Source organism: Euprymna scolopes, chromosome 15 (assembly GCF_053919585.1).
Source record: "Euprymna scolopes isolate OS-2025 chromosome 15, ASM5391958v1, whole genome shotgun sequence".
NCBI classification, from domain to species: Eukaryota; Metazoa; Mollusca; class Cephalopoda; order Sepiida; family Sepiolidae; genus Euprymna; species Euprymna scolopes.
The window spans coordinates 21,633,808-21,649,864 of record NC_136496.1 but is presented as its reverse complement, the minus strand read 5'-3'; the positions used below and the strand labels follow the sequence as shown (position 1 = coordinate 21,649,864).

The window sequence follows — 16,057 nt, the reverse complement described above, 5'->3', positions numbered from 1 at the left end:
ACCGATAGCCATTAGTCGCGTGCTCTCGTGTAATGAATGAATGCGTGAATGTAGGATTGACATGAAATTCTTAAAGATAAACTAAAATGACCGAAAAATGGGATGAAATGACTTAAATAAATAAAAAGTAATTGACTTAGAATGACTTTAATGAACTTAAGGATGAATTGAATGATCTTAAGAATGACTTAAATGCTTAAAAATAACTGGAATCCTTCAAAAACAACTTGAATGATCTGGAGAATGACTTGAATGGCTTTGAGACTGACTGGTTGTAAAGTTGGTGATCATTTTACATTCAATTAATACAGAAAAGTGATCCCCCTACTTTATATCAATAAGTTACAAACATAAGTACAGCGTGTAATAAGAACAGATACTACACTTTGATCTTAGCCAAAAGGTCAAGAAAAGGGTATTTATTTGCTCCCCACCGAGCAAATTAGGCACAAGGCCGATTTTTATGTGAGGAGTGAAGGGGAAATGGGGGCCAACTCCCCGGGGAGCAATGGAGCTGGATAGTGACAATTGGTATGAAGGGTTGCCCCTACATGGACCAAGGTCTTATGTGTGGTGTTGCCCCACATATGGTGTTTGCTTGCAGTATGTGCCAGAACAGATACTACACTTTGATCTTGGCCAAAAGGTCAAGAAAAGGGTATTTATTTGCTCCTCCACCGAGCAAATTAGGCACAAGGCCGATTTTTAATGTAAGGAATGAAGGGGAAATGGGGACCAACTCCTCGGAGAGTAGGGAGCTGGATAGTGACAATTGGTATGAAGGGTTTCCCCTACATGGACCAAGGTCTTATGTGTGGAGTTCGTGTTTATTTGCTCCCCCACCGAGCAAATTAGGCATAAGGCCGATTTTTAATGTGAGGAGTGAAGGGGAAATGAGAACCAGCTCCCCGGGGAGTAGTGGAGCTGGATAGTGACAATTGGTATGAAGGGTTGCCCCTACATTGACCAAGGTCTTATATGTGGGGCTGCCGCCACATATGGTCTTTGCGGGTATTTATTTGCTCCCCCACCGAGCAAATTAGGCACAAGGCCGAGTTTTAATGTGAGGAGTGAAGGGGAAATGGGGACCAACTCCTGGGGAGTAGGGGAGCTGAATAGTGACAATTGGTATCAAGGGTTTCCCCTACATGGACCAAGGTCTTACATGGTGAGTTGATATTTATTTGCTCCCCCACCGAGCAAATTAGGCACAAGGCCGATTTTTAATGTGAGGAGTGAAGGGGGGATGGGGACATTACCACTTTTGAATGCTACAATTTAGATTCTAGCTGATAGTTTTCAGATACATTTTTTTTACTTTTAAGATAGCGATTCTACAGTAATGATATTTAATTAGTCCACATATATGTAATGATGTGTAATAATAATCGTAATTAATGATATTTATCAATAATATTAACTAGCGAGACTGTTAAAATTCCACAGGGGGCTCATTCGTATGTAATATAACGATGTTGGCATTCTGTAAATGTTCAGTGTAAATAGAGACGCCCTCATATTATTGCAGTTCTTTTGTTAAAACTGTAAACGTATTTATCTAAGCTTAGCAGGAACGTCCGGCAAAGCCCAGTCGTAAAGTATGCGTAAATATGATATTTTAATTGCAGCAGATTTCGTATATATTATTATAGAGTTAATGTTCTATCGATTTTGATGTTATAAAGTTGCGGTTTCAAAAATAAAAAATATATATTCATATGACTTTGGTTCATTAGCTTGAATCGTAACCGAAATAAAAACTTATGAAAAAAAAAAAAAAAAAAAAATATATATATATATATATATATATATTTATATATATATATATATATATATATATATATATATATATATATATATATATATATATATATAACTTGAGTTCCTTCAGCCATAATCGAAACCAAAACCGGCACTTATGAAGAATTCTTGAAAATTATTTATGACAAGAAATAAAAGAACATAACAAACGATAGATAAAGTTGATATTTAAGCCTACTTTTTCTATTTAAGAATTATTAATACTGACTTCTTAATATACTTAATCATATATATGTGAGCGACTACATAAAGGTTAGCTAATTTGCATATTTCCTTGAAAAAGGAGGTTTACTAATTATGTATTCATTTTAATCATTCCTATCAGATGCCAGGTTTCATTTCAATATTACGTTGAATTATTTTTATGCATGATTTCCTCGATAATCGTAGATTCACTGCAAAAATCGGTTAAGATCAATGGAGGTAATAAAATATTTTCTCTCTAATAAATTCTTCCTTCCCCCGCCACTACTTTACACCGTTGTGGGATCGTTCACATGGGACAATTACGAAAGAACACCGGTTTGGGTTCTCTTTACTTCGTAGTTGCTAAAAAAACCTTGAATGGACTTAACCGAATCGAAGGGTTATTTCTGCTATTTTTTTTTAATGCTTTTATGCCATTTTTTTTAATGCTTTTATGCCATTTTTTTTTAATGCTTTTATGCCATTTTTTTTTAATGCTTTTATGCCATTTTTTTTAATGCTTTTATGCCATTTTTTTTAATGCGTTTATGCCATTTTTTTTTAATGCTTTTATGCCATTTTTTTTTAACCGAATCGAAGGGTTATTTCTGCTATTTTTTTTTTAAATGCTTTTATGCCATTTTTTTTTAATGCTTTTATGCCATTTTTTTTAATGCTTTTATGCCATTTTTTTTTAATGCTTTTATGCCATTTTTTTTAATGCTTTTATGCCATTTTTTTTAACCGAATCGAAGGGTTATTTCTGCTATTTTTTTTTTAAATGCTTTTATGCCATTTTTTTTAATGCTTTTATGCCATTTTTTTAAATGCTTTTATGCCATTTTTTTTAATGCTTTTATGCCATTTTTTTTTAATGCTTTTATGCCATTTTTTTTAATGCTTTTATGCCATTTTTTTTTAATGCTTTTATGCCATTTTTTTTTAAATGCTTTTATGCCATTTTTTTTTAAATGCTTTTATGCCATTTTTTTTTTCGCTTTTTTCTTTTTCGCTGTGTTTTTTTATTGTTTTAGTTTTTCCGAACATGTTCAGCATTTTTTCCCCTGATTTTTCCTTTTTGTTTTTCCGATTTATTTTTTAAAGAAGTTTTACGTTTGTTCGCTATTTGTTTTTTTGTTTTTTTTTGGTTTCGCCGATTTTGTACAGAAGTTTACCATCGTTTTTTATTTTATTTTATTAAAACAGCGTTATTACTGCGCTTATTCTTTACTTTAACCCCCCCCTTACACACACACTTCCAAACAACCGGGAAACGCCGTGTACCCCCGCTAGTTATTAATAAATATTGAAACTCCGAAAATATTGAAACTCCGAAAATATTGAAACTCCGGGGTAAAACAATAAATTTGTCGCCCTAAAGAAAACAACACTACATCTATATTTTAAAAATTTTATTGAAAAAAATCAATTAGGTTTACTTGATTATGTAGTAGAGCTAACATCGATTTAATGTAGCCGCCTTCAGCATCAATCATTGTCCCGATACGGGTCCAGAACTGGGAGCATGCCTTTTCCACGTGCGCCGGTGGGGGCTCGGCGAATACTTGGCAGATGGCGGAGATCAGGCTGACTTTGGCGTTGTGGGAGGTCATGTTGGTAATGTTCTCGACGTATGACCAAACGAAGTAGTTTAGTGGGTTCAGATTGGGGAAGAGGGGAGGGGCAGTAAGAGAAGGGTACAAAGTCGTAGCACTTCCTCTGAAGCCAAGGGTGGGTCTGTTTGGACTTGTGCGACGGCGCCGAGCCGTGCTGCCACATTTAGTGTCTGCCAGTGATCACGTGATTGCACCAGGGAATCACTACACTCTTCAGCACATCCAGGTGCACTTTGGTGTTGACTTTCAAACCAACTTCGAAGATGTAAGGTGGCATGATGTGGCCCTCACTTGAAACCGCACCAAAGACCAGAACCGTGGCCGAAGCTTCGTCGCGCTGTGCCCTCAAGAGTTGAACCGTCCAGATTTGCATTTTGAAGTTGCCGGCAGTGGTCCTGTTGTCATAACTTGGATCGGTAAGGAACGTGAGTTGTACAGCAGAGTATCTCCGATCTTGCTCGTTGAACATTGTGTCACTTTCAGACATAATAGAAGGCTCCTATCACTCTTGGGATCTGTACACAACTGGCCAACTAGTAGATTGTCTCCAACAATAAAATACACAGGTTGACCGAGAAACGTGGTTTGAGAATCAGTCTGTCTATGGTTCTGTCGTTTGACAGATCAGCCAATGCTGTAATTATGTTACATAGCGGGGGGGGTGTTTATATATGAAAGAAAAATTATGCTTTGTACCTTTCCGTCAGGAGGTCCTTTGTCTTCCTGCTGCTGGGCGTTGTGATGAATGTCCACTATACTGACACAATAAGATGATTGAGACATATCTGATTTTTCTTCTTTGTGAATCACAGGACAGAACAGCGGCTTCATATTTTATAAATACAAATTTATTTCGGATGCCTCAGTGTTTCAAATGAGTCTGCTACATTTCTACGTGCTTATTTCGTCTAACTTCGCTTGCAGGCATCTGGAGCACGTCTGCACGCCTTGGTGACAAAATCCAAACTCCCTGTTCTAATCTTTTTGACATGTCAGTTCCCGTGACGTAGCCTATTAGAGGACACATCTCCTTAAGATGATATCTGCTCTAAATATGTCGCGAGCAGTTTCCTTTACCAATTATTGTTCTGGATTTCTAAATTCGTATGATTACAGTCAAATCTAAACACATCACTTAACTATTTACATAATTAACTTTCAGCTAACGTTATTTTACCAAAACAATATTTCTCTTCTTAGCCTAGCAAGGTCACTGGTTTTGTTCACTTATCACTAGATATATAGATAGATAGATAGATAGATAGATAGATAGATAGATAGATAGATAGATAATAGCTAATTTACACTTTTAACCTTGCTATTATCTAACACTCACTGGAAAAAAAACATAACTGCTAAGAGCGAAATAACCTCTTAACATCAGTATTCACTTATTTATCGTTAATAAAACAATTAATTACCTAAGATCATATTTACTCTCCAAAAAATAAACATTAAAACTTCTCAGCCCCCCCCGTCTCCTTTTACTACCAATGTATATAAGCATTTCTAATTAAAATAATATAATTAGGGCTATGACAAAAGAATATTCTTATCATTGTTTTGACTCTCAAGTATATATCAGACACAGTTAAACACAGTTAATCAACCAAAAACCACGTCACTTTATATTAAAGCATATAAGATATTAACTGATATATACTCGAGAGTCAAAATAATGAAAAGTATATTCTCTTGTCATAGACCTAATTATAAATCTTCATTGGTTGACAAGCAATTTAAAAGTTATTGTAAAGTAAAAAATATCTGGATTTTACGGGTTTTAATGACATGTTGGATAGGCTATAATTACATTTCATAATTCATTCAAGTGGTTCCCTGCATGGTATATGCATTGGCGGCTATGACTCCCTCGATAAATTCGTGAATTCATTGTTGCTCACCATTCCCAAAATTGTTTGATGTATTGCCACAGATTTTTTTGCAGTTTTACAGACAGTAGGTTGCAGCTTCTTTCTGCCCGAGCAGTGCCCATACTGTGCGATTGTCCTGATCATTGTATCCAAACGTATCTTCTGCCCAGCACAACGAGGTACAAAACAATGAACAGAATAATTCTTGACTGCTTCTGTATTACCTACTTGCCATGAACGCATGTTACCCTTATCGGGGACTGAAGTGGATATTCAACCAGGGTCTCCCACAAACTAGCGGAACGAAAAAGGGCGCCTAGCGTTCTCCTTTGGCAGTACCGCTGTTCCGTCACTCTCTACAGCGGCTAGTACTCCCAAATGGTAACCCATCTGGTATTAACCGGTATAATCGTTGCTTAACTTTGGTAATCGATTATGTCGTATCACTTCATAATAACAATGTAATAATTTTTGGTTAATCTTTTTTTAATGTTGTCTTTTAGGATTTCAAACGTATCATAGCTTTGAGGCAGGTGTTGACGCCCACTTTTAATAACGGAAAGCTTCGTCTGAGCTTAAATCAAGTCTTCAAGAATAGTGTGAAGGAAGGTGTGCTTGAGGAATAATTGCACAGGGATTTTAATATCTCAACGCAATTGTATATTAGTGCTTTTGGTTAGAGAGGTTATCATTTCCCTCGTGAATCCTAATTTGCTTCGCTAATGCATCAAAGAAATCGGCACCTCGGGGAATCAGGTGTTTATCCATATAAACTGTTTGAATCGTCACCATTTTTTGTCTCTTTTGAAATCTGAGCAGTTAAACTGACAATGTATCACAGGTGTAGAACACGTTCACTCAATTCTTTATGGCATATAGTATATTATCTATAACTTTCTCTTTCTATTTACCCTCCCTCCCTCCCTCCCTCCCTCCCTTCCCTTCCCTCTCTCTCTCTCTCTCTCTCTCTCTCTCTAACAAGAAGTCTGATTGGTGGGCTTTATAAAATTAACACTACGCGAAATGCAAAAGCAACGTGAATTCCATGCATTTTAGATTGACGACTCCTTACGAATTTGATACGCGGAAAAGTCTGTGTAACAAAATATCCATATATTTTGTCATAACTTATCATCTAGCTGAAGTAATTACTGTAAATCGGTACATTAAATAGTATATCTTCTTATAAATTTTAAAGTAGATGTATAAATAATGTATATGTATATCTTTAAACATTATTGTGCATAGTCGCCTTACTATGAATAATACAGAATTAAGTGCAATATTACAATATTTACAAAAGAAACATAACTTCCCCTTCTCCGAAGTTAGGGAAATTGTTGTCAGCAACACAAAAATAATATATCATGAGATGAACGTCAAGAATTTAAAAATACTTGAAACTATATACATTAAAACGCAAAAACCTTCCCTTAATCAAAATCAGATTCCAATCCAGCAAAAACATACTAAAATTCCTGGTGTAGCCGCTCCGCCCCCTACCTGACCCAGCCCTGACCATATAACTGAGGACCCCCTCTCTCCTACAATGGGCACTCATAGCTCGGATGCATTGCCTCCTGTTACTATATATAAAAACCTACTACTCGCACTAATGCTTACACAGCTTACCTGAAGATGTCTTCTTCAGAAGAGGAAAAGCAAAACTGCGGCCAGCTTCGAACTACGCACAGAATTATATAATTACATATTATATCAATTCCTAAGATCCACACACTAAAAAGATTATCAGAAAAATTCAAAAAATAAAAAAGGTCTAATCAAACGGAAGCTTTCTGTTGTCTTTAAGAACGTTTTTTAATGAAAGAATGCTGCCTAAATACACAGAATGTATATATATATATATATATATATATATATATATATATATATATATATATATATATATATATATATATATATTATAGAAAAAATGCGAGCAGGAAAAGTAATACGGTTAAGCTTAAACATGGAAAAGTAAAGAACTAGTTGTTAACACTGGAAAAGAAAAAGACAAGATATTCTAGTAAAAATTATAATAAATTTCTAACTTAAAATATTGTAGCATTAAGAATTGATTATATAATGTTATAGATTCAATTGTTTTTTAATTTTCCAATATATTCACTTGTTCTTTGTTTAATTTCAGTCTTTTTATTTATTTATTTGTTTTTTTGGCTCCCATAAACACATATGTAATAACAATGTACGGCACTTGTCTGCTTTCAATAAAATACCCTTAATTATCTCCCTTTCGTGCTTCTATTCTGTTTCACGAGTTACTTCACTTTTCGCCACAGTAGTCGCTAAAGCGACATTGTTGCTATGGAAACAAGCCATAAAAGGCGTTGCTCACCTCCTTACATATTTATACAATTTTGAACACCAGAAAATTCATTATTATTTTATTGAACGAAAATTGAAAAAAATATAGTGTTTGAATGATTATATATATATATATATATATATATATATATATATATATATATATATATATATATATATATATATATATATGGAAACGTGTTTCAAAAGTAATGCCTCTACTTTATATTCCGCTCGAATGAAACAGAGGAGCTTGCAAAATGCATTGTTTTGATAATCTAATTTATGCATTTATGACCTGAAAGATTCGTCACTCTGTTGTAAATATTCACGTTGTGAGACTCTAAAATAGAAACTTCTATCGTGAACTTTCGTCAAAAGCAGAGATAAGTTATTAAACTTATGGAGGACGTGGGTTGAAAATGGTGGGGATTCTGTAAAAAATATATTCTGGAACACATAATGTCACCTGCTTTAATGCTATCATTCCCATATTCGTTGTTCTTCGATGCAAGTTATGACAAGAGGATCATTGCCATCACCCTTAGAATCCATCGCTGGATTGCCAGGAATAACAGGGACTTCCCAGCGTGATGAAAACAAATTTCTCCCGCTAAGGTAAAGGTCCTTGGTGTGGTTTCAAGTGAGGGCTACATCGTGCAACCTCATATCTTCGAAGTCGGTTAGAAAGTCAACACCAAATTATACCTGGATGTGCTGAAGAGTGTGGTAACCCATTGGTGAAATCAGGTGGCCGCTGGCAGAGCCTCGGTGTGGCAGCAGAACTCCGCGCCGGCCCACAAGTCCAAAGAGACCCAGGCTTGGCTTCAGAAGGAGTGCTATGACTTTGTACCCTTCTTGCACTGGCCCCACCGTCCTCTTCCCGCTGGACTACTTCGTTTGGCACATATTTTGCGGTTCCAACACCGATACTGATACCCCCCCAAGAGTTCTGATTTTTCCGATTTCCAATATAGATTCTGATTAATCGTGCCATCACGTGGAAAAGGCACGCTCCCAGTTCTGGACTCGTATCGAGGCAGTGATTGAGGCTGAAGGCAGCTACCTTGAATAGATGTCAGCTCTATAACATAATCAAGTTACCTGAATTGATTTTTTCAATAAAAGTTTTAAAATAAATTTGTAGTGTTGTTTTCTTTAAGGCGACAAATTTCACCCTGTATATAAAGTATGACTCCTATATACAGTTTATGCTAGCTAGTAGCAATGATTGCATATAATCCATACTCACACACACACACACACACACACACACATATATATATATATATATATATATATATATATATATATATATATATATATATATATACATCATAAACTAGATATTATTCTTTATGCACATATAGCAAAGTTTATTTATTTACTTTCAAATATTTTCCATATCACCTGAGTATAATTTCCGATAAATATGTGAGTATGCGCGCCTGTGTATGTGCGTATGTATGTACACATTTATTCGTTTATATATTTATGAAGAACTCATGTCTTCAGAAGAAAAGCAAGACTTTCGATTCGATTTTTCTTTTTTTGCTGAGATAATTTCCGATCCGAATCAAACGTAATCGATCGAAGACGACGCACAGCGATTGCACCTCTACTTAAATAAATAAACACATAAATAAATAATGCCTTGTAAATAAAATCGATAACATAAGTAAAGAAATAAATTAAGAGCAAAAGACGGAAAGAAAGAAATTTTAAAAAAAAACATGCCAATGTTTATGAATCTGAACAGAAAGTAGCTTCAAATTAATGTCTACTGTTTTCTTTTTTTTTTTTTCGTTTTTGTCTTCCATATTTAATTTTATTCAGCCTCGTTCTTTCAGTTTCTTTTCATTATTTTATATTTATTTTATACATTACTTTCTACGTTGGGTCACGACCATTATTATTATCTGTTGCACTTTGGTTTAGTTCAAAAGTTATTCTTCTCTGTAACCTATGTCTGTCTGTCTGTCTGTCTGTCTGTCTATATGTATGTATGTATGTATGTCTCTCTTTCTACATATCTATCTATCTATCTATCTATCTACCTTCTTGTCTGTCTCTCTCTCTCCCTATCGTTCTCTCTCTCTTTCTCTCTCTCTCTCTCTCTCTCTCTCTCTCTGTCTCTCTATTTTATAAACATGATCTTGCTAGTCTCAGTCTTTTCTGTAAATATTATCATTATCTGTTGCACTTTGGTTTAGTTCAAAAGTTATTCTTCTCTGTAACCTCTGTCTGCCGTCTGTCTGTATATATAATTGTATGTCTGTATATATAATTGTATGTATGTATTTATGCATGTATATATGTATGTATGTCTCTCTCCCTCTGTCTGCCTCTCTGTCTCCCTCTCTCTACCTATCTATCTATCTATCTACCTACCTATCTGTCTGCCTCTCTCTCTTTCTCTCTCTCTTTTACAAACATGATCTTGCTAGTCTCAGTCTTTTCTATAAATATAATGTTTATACTTTTGCAGAATAGTCCGATCAACTCCCTGCTTCTTTTGTTTCAGCTCGTTTGATTCGTCGGTCTAGTAGTCTCCATCAATTTACTGTTTTCATACTTCATTGTAATTAGTCTTGGGTTGACTGCTCGGAATAATGAATCAGAAAAATCGGAACGTTTTGGGGTATCGGAATCGGTTTCAGAATCAGAAGAAAAAAAAACGGAGGCTATTTTCAGATGCCAAAACCACTCCTTTAATTATCTTTAATTGATTTTGTTTTTTTTTTAAAAACTCTTTCACTGCTGGTACTAATAAAGAAATACTAAATATTTATTGATTTTAAATTTCCAGTAAAACTAAAATCTATAGCTCATCCCCCTCAAAGTGCGTTTTTACGATTGAGAAAATATATGCACATTTAAGATGTGTTTTTTTACACTAATTGCGGCAAAATAAATATTTTAGTCTTAAATATTTAAAGATTTATAAAGAATCGGAATCGGCAATTGTATCGGAATCGGGAATTTAGTAGGGAATCAGTAATTGTATTGGAATCGGGGAAAATATTTGAATCGTCCCATCACTAATTGTAATACAGCTTTCTATTCCAGTAGCAAGTAGAGTGAGTTATATTAAAATATCATAAAATACGATAGATTTGCTAAGGCATTTTTCAGGACAAAAATAAGTCACTTTGCTACTATACTTTAATGACTACGATTATATGTGTTCCTGAGAATTGTCTCATCTATTCCCTGCTTCTTTTGTTCCAGCTCGTCTGGCCTGTTAAGTCCACTGGTCTCCATCAATTCGCTGTTTTGATACCTCATTGTAATACAGCTTTCTATTTTATTGAATATCATTCAATCTCGTTCTTTTATTTTGTCCTTCATGATTCTTATAAGCGTCACAACGCGTACCATTCTGTGACGTTCCTTCAATACGTTTACAGATTTTTTTCCTATGAGCATTTCTATTGCAATTGCACACATGAAACTCTAGTCCCCTTCAAAGTACGTCCAAGGATGGAGTAATGCTGCCACATCTGGGCAGGAGCTGCTAAAAACAGCATATTCTGCCTTGACAGAGTACAAAATAGGATTCGTGGCTTAGTAGGGGATGCCCTTTTCTCTTCCTTGCAACCTCTCTCCCACAGTAGAGACGTGGCGAGCCTGTATTTGTTTTATCGTTACTTCCATGGCAAGTGCTTGTCTGAGCTCCAATCTGTGGTCCCCCCTCTCGCCAATCTTTCACAAAAAAACACCCGTCTAGCTGAAACCACTGTCAAAAATGTCCCCCACTGTTTATCTGTGCCAAAACCAAAACGTAGATTCCATGAACAAAGCTTCTTTCTTAGAAGTGCACGCCCGTGGAACTCTGTTCCGTTTGTCTGTTTCCCACCTGACTACAACCTGGATGTCTTCAAGTACAACATAAACAAATTCCTGATGAACCGCCCCTTAAGTAAGACACTTTATCAAATCTCCGATACTAACGTACTATACACGCAATTAGCCTTATCCCTGAGTGGCTTCCAGGCCTTGATAAGTAGTGACCACCTTGTAAAAATAATCTCCTCTAGTTGTAATGCGCTCGTTTTACTGTTCCAACAACTTCGGGATGGACCCATTGAAGACCTCTTGTGTGTCAATAACCCCGGTCACAACCTCTTTCATCTCCTCAATTGTCTCATAACGACAGCAGTTCAGATTTTCCATGAGCTTAGAAAATAATCAAAAGGCAAAAGGAAAAAGGTCTCGACTATAGGTAGGGTGATGGCTATCTTGTTCAAACAGTATGATCTTCTTTGAGCACCCTTCGGACCAACTTCGCGTAAATCTTCTGCATCTGCAATTCCTCGTGAAGAATTGTGTTCACAGTTCCTACACTAATCAAACTGTGCACTTATTGTCTCTACAGGCACACAACGGTCCTTATCTGTGAAATTCTTTATTTGGCCAATCAAATTGTGTTCTGACTTCCTTATCCTGCCACACCTCTCATCATCCCTCACAGACCCCCTGCCTTCGTTGAATCTTTAATAACACTTAAAAACTGATGTTCGATTCATGCAAGATAATCCAAAAGCAGTCTGAAGCGTTCCATACGTTTCTGTGGCAAATTTTGCAAGTGTAAAACAGAATTTTATTGCATACCGTTCTTCTAAGATGTCCTCACCTGCAGATTTCTGTTTTGACATTCATCAATTCGAAGTATCTTAAATAGTATATAGCTAAACCCTCCGCCTGACAATATGTTTCAACCTGACAACGCCAGGTATATACAGCTAGTATATATATATATATATATATATATATGTATATATATATATATATATATATATATATGAACAAATGATTAATAAAAAATGTTAAAAAAACATCTTGAAAAAGAGTTTAAAACATATTTTATTTTAAAAAGGAAGCCACAAGATAAGTGGATAGTCCTTAATCCGCGGAGTTTCGAACAAATACTCTCCTTCTCATCAGAGGGCAGGAATTAGCAAAATGCGGGATCGGATTTTGCATGTAAAATTATTTAATGAAACCACAAGTAAGTCACAGATCTTACTTGGATAGAAAAAAAGGATGAGGTAAGGGGAATAGGAGGTAAAAGAAAAAATGATAAAAGATTTCACATGAATGAATATTCCGGTGAAGGGTAAAAAAATCCAAGAATGGTAAAATCCAAACACGGTCGAATTAAAAACTTCCAATCCAACAGGTAAGTGCCAAATGGTCCAAAATGATCCAAAAGGCAGAATTCGTTGGAAAAAATCACAAATGGAATGAATTCAAAATCATTAAAAGAAAAGTTCAAATGTGCACAGAAAAAGCACTGGAGAGAATATTTAAAACACGTCTGCCAAGGCCGGAAGAATCAAGTAAATTAAAGTTTAAAAAAAAAACGGTGAAAGTTTAAATTTGAAAAGCAAGGTCAAACTGAGCCAGACAAAAAGCGCGAAAGTTAGCGTTAATAATTAGGTCAACTTAAATACGCAAGTGAAAGTGCCAGAATGAAATTAAGAACCGCGAGTCAGAGAAACAGGTAAATGACTAAGTTTATGAAATGGAGCGTCTATTATATTAAGGAGAGTAAAAAAAGTGAAAAAATAAAAAATAAAAATAAAAAAATAAAAATAAAATAAATAAATAAATAAAACAATAAAAAATAAAAAATAGATAAAAATGAAAATAAATAAATTAAAAATTAAAAATTTAAAAGTTAAAAAAAATTTAAACCTATATGTACGTATGTACACACACACACACACACACACATATATATATATACATACACATACATATACATACATACAGACAGACAAATGCACACATACATGTATATACATACACACACGCATATACATATATATATACATATATGCATATATATACAATAACACACACACATATATACACATATATATACAAATACACACACGCATGCATACATATATACACATATCCAAAAACATATACAACTTGAACAAATACATACATACATACAGACAGACAGAAAATTTAAGGGGAGGGAATGGCCGGTATCTACAAACTCCGGAATAAGGCAAATAAATGTGTATGTAAATGCATATAGTAAAATATAAGTAAACAAATACATAGAATAAAAATGAGTAGGCTGATGTATATATTTAATTAATAGGTATACTTATACCATAAAACGGAGACAGCAGATGGGAAACCGGCCAAAGAAATAAAGAAAAACAAATAAAATTAAAAATATAAAAAGCTTAGAAGGTAAGATAAAAAAAAAATTATGGGAAATATATATATATTTGGAGGGTTAACTTAATAGCTATGTAATTTCAAATTTACCATATTTAAATTTGGACATATATTTGTATTAGGAGATCAGTTCGTTTTTAGAGTTTATTATATTACTACTTTGAGGGGAGGTGATAATAGTTATAGCTTCAGATGTACATAGGTGACAAGACTTAGATCCTGGAGTGTAAGACTTAACTTTTTTAGGATAGTCCATTTAATTGAAAAGTGGGTATTGGCAGAATTAAGCTTTTTAACCCGTGTAGTTAGAGAAGTTCCCTGGTTATTATTTGAATTTTTGTTATTGAAAGAAGAAGTGTGGTTTAAAATTCTTTTCTGTATTAAAGTTGAAGTATCACCAATATATGTATATGTTTTATTAATAGCTCGGGGTCGAGAATTAATATTAATTTGTTGATTTATACTGGGAAGAGAATTTAAATTTTTTTCATTTTGATGAACAGAGGGTAGGACAATGATTGTAGCAGGATTGTTTTGGAGGGCATAATTAGTGTTGTCAGTGTTAGGATGGCTACTATGAAAAATATTATTATTATTATTATTATTATTATTATTATTATTATTATCATTATTATTATTATTATTATTATTATTATTATTATTATTATTATTATTATAGCTGGTTGTATGATTGAAAATAGAGGGGCTGGTTGATTCGTTTGTTGGATTAATAATTATATCAGAGGGAAGGTCGGAGGAAGGATAATTTGGTGACAAAATATTATTGTCTATTATGGGAGAATTGTGTGGGAGCTCTGTAATTGTGCATGAATATATTACATCTTTATGGATGCAATCATTATTGAGTGGGCAAAGATGTTTGTTAATACAATTGCAGTTGCTTTTGGGTTGGATTGGAAAAGGGATTTTTGGGCTGATTTAATTTTTTTGTTATTAGATGCTAAGATTCTTTGTGCTAAATTAGGCATAGCAGAATAAGAAATTCTTATTGAGTTTTTATTAAAAATTGAACTATATCTGTGTGGGTATTTGAAAGAGTTTTCTACAATATTGAAGAATTCTTTAGATATATTGGTTTTAACATTTAAGCTAAATGGAGGATTAAACCAAATATTTTTCTTTTTCCGAGTGCGACAGGGTGGGTTAGAAGTATTACGATTAGCATGTTCGTTCGGACTATATTTGTGGAGTGGACGATTGCTATTGATAGCAGCAGATCTTGTTATTTGAACTGGTTTCTTGCGAGTCATATTATGTGTGATAACAGATTTAAGACGGCCTACAGGTGGAGCATAATGGTTATATTGAATCTTTTCATTGTATCCTGAATTTCTTAAAGTATTATTGAAGAAAGTAGCATTTTGATTAAAGGTTTTTTCATCGGCTGAGAGCGTATATATATACTGAATAAATGACAAAAACTGTATTGCAAAATTCATGATGTTGATCATGTTATAATGTATTTCTTTAATTCAGCGGACATTTACAATTCTTAACAGTATCTGTTTCGTAGCGCAAAATCAATCAATTAATTATAATATCACTCTAGTATGCCCTTAACTCGTCAGAGGAAATAGTAAAGAGATTCGCTGATTAATATAATAATTAAGTGATTAATTTTAAGCTACGAAACAGATACTGTCAAGAATTGTAAATGTCAACTGATGTAAAGGAATAAATTATAAGATGGGCATTTTGGAATATAGTTTTTTTTGTCACTTACTCGCTATATTGCTCTGTAATTGTGCTTCTTAAATAAGGATTGGTATATATTATAAGAATATATATATATATATATATATATATATATATATATATATATATATATATTTATTACCGGAAAATGCTAGATGTCTTCACTAGTGAGATATATATATATATATATATATATATATATATATATATATATATATATATATATATATATTAAGCTTAAATATGTTTTAATTCATGCAGATTTCGTATTTATTATTACAGAACCAATGATTTTCTTCTAGTACACACACATAT

General features: G+C 33.9%; 1 pseudogene; it reads right to left on the bottom strand.

The window, feature by feature from the left end:
• Positions 1 to 258: 258 nt before the first annotated feature.
• Positions 259 to 417, bottom strand: LOC145294357 (U2 spliceosomal RNA; annotated as a pseudogene).
• Between the last annotated feature and the right edge of the window lie 15,640 nt (positions 418 to 16,057).